Here is a 2500-nt window from a genome sequence, read left to right as displayed (position 1 = left end):
CATAACTTTGCCCACTTCATACGCCTACAAAGTAAGCACCTCAGTAACATGTTGAGCCCCGCCCCACACTGCCCAACACACTGCACTAATCGCCCCTATATTGCAAGCACTCTATCGCTTTCTGGATGTTGTCACCTCTCCTCTCTGGTAAGTTTCAGATCATCTGTCCATCCCCTTCTCGGCCTTTTCCTGCCTCCTAACACTTCCTGATTTTATATTCCTTTCATAAACTTGCATCCTATATTCATTCAATATGATCAAATCATCTTAAAACATTATAATCCATCTTTTCACCAATACAAATTCTTTTAACGTTACTATGTATTTCCACTTGTGAACAAAATTTAATTCTTCTTATTCCTCAAATAATGCATAAACAGTTCGCTTCCCCAACTTCCACCTACTGTCTTTCACTTCACTTCCATAATGGGAAGCTATTTCAACATTCTTTTCTAAAATTCTAGTCTCGGCATCCATGGACGCTCCAAGTTTCATCCTAAACTCAAATGCACTTCCTGCTATTTTTCTTGCTCCACCTGCTCTGTGACTGATCTCTGCTCTTATCCTACCGTCATCCAAAAATATTTACTTTACCAACTACTTCTAACAATTTCTCGCTTAAATTCTCTCTCTCTCTCTCTCTCTCTCTCTCTCTCTCTGTGCTCTCTTTTTTTTTATAATGCCCTCCCAGAGCGGAATTGCAACGGGTGCAATATTTTTTTTATGAAAACCCCAACCACGACCGTATTCTGAAAGATGAGCATCGCCTCGGGCATCACAATCCAAAATTTATGGTATTTGTTTTTGCAGGAAACTTGTTAAAATTCCAGGTGTTAACGAGTTTAAAAAAAAAAAAAAAAAGAGAAAAAAAGAACGGGCTTGACTATGGAACACTCAATATCTGGTCACTGCGTAGTTGGAGAAGCATTATTTTAGATGGTGGATGTCAATGTTTAACCCACTTTTCTGAGTAGCTGTTTCTTGGGCTTTGTTTACTAGCTTGCGGCCGATCCTCAGTTAAGTGTAGTTTTACACTCGCAATGTACACTATACTTTACTTGAAATACAGTTATTAATATGTGTTCAACAATGAGTGAAAACTTATTTAAGATAAAAGTGTTCATTATAATACTAAGGTTATGGGAGTCCACCGAAGTGAAGAGTGCTGTGAAAAGAAATTGAGGAATAACAGAACATAAGAGTATATTTTCTAGCCCTTTTCTTGTCCATTTAATACAAATAAAATGACATTCAAATAAAACTTAATTTCTGAGATCGGGGCAACCGACTATTCAATTTTAATCATAGATAAGAAAATATGTTATTTCAAACATTTTAATCAGACGTGCGTTTACATTTTCGCAGTTTCAATTCAAAAAGAAAACTGAAGATGAAACTTGAGATATCGGTGCACTTTTGCATTAGCCCAATAACTTCAAAAGGATTCTTTCCTTAGAGAGTGACCTTCCTTAAAATTAGTTAAGGAAATTGTGGAAGTACTGAGAAGCGTAAAATTGCCTGTCATGAATGTTAATGATGAAAAAATAAAGATCTATCATTTCTATCTTTAAAAACATTTACTGAGTTCATTATGATTCCCTGATTAATTACTGCTGTCCATTGTAGAATATTTTTACGTAGGTTTTCTTAAATACGACCACAGAATTTGAGAATGAAATATAAGAATACTCTTTATCGGTCACCCATTTTTATACTAGGGTCATTTTCACCTTCACTTATTCTGCTATTGTCATGAGAGAAATGATGAGCTAAATTACTATTGGGGTATTTCTATGTTCTTTTTAGCAAAGTTTGAATCAAGTAATTAAGTCTCAGAGTTTTCAATTTGCTTAAAAGCAAATTTCTTCTCATGTTTTACTGCACTCAGCCTCTCTCTCTCTCTCTCTCTCTCTCTCTCTCTCTCTCTCTCTCTCATCCAAGACAACGTTCGGTGCTAACCGATCTGATCTAACTAAAATGTTTAAAATGATATTGTCCGATATATCGCAAGCTTTTCCAACGCGACAAAAACTTTACCATAAAGAATTAAATATTTGTTTTTAATAAGTTGCAATTGATGAAATAAAGCCATAATTTTACTTGGTATCATTAGTGTAATATGGTAATTGAACAGAAAATCCTTTAATATAAGCAGGCAGAGATTTGCGTGTTGAATCCCTCCGAATCAGACTTATGTTATTTACACCAATGAAGGCAAAGTCTAATTAATCCCCGCTTACAAAGGCATTAAACAGAATATTAATCAGCTTTGAATAATCATACTCCGTTCCGTATTCCTCTTATTAAAAATATAATTTCAGTTTCCACATGGCTTAGTGCTTTTTATCGAAGGATTTACTTGATATTCTCTTCGATGTGAAATTCAATAGGAATATAAATTTTATAACAATAGGCACTCTTAATGAGTCTGCCAGTCTGTCTCCATCTGTCGAGTCAATAAATCTCAATGAAAGATGTTAAAGTATATTTAATGTTATAG

This window comes from Macrobrachium rosenbergii, chromosome 55 (assembly GCF_040412425.1).
Source record: "Macrobrachium rosenbergii isolate ZJJX-2024 chromosome 55, ASM4041242v1, whole genome shotgun sequence".
NCBI classification, from domain to species: domain Eukaryota; kingdom Metazoa; phylum Arthropoda; class Malacostraca; order Decapoda; family Palaemonidae; genus Macrobrachium; species Macrobrachium rosenbergii.
Note: the sequence above shows the minus strand (reverse complement) of the source record.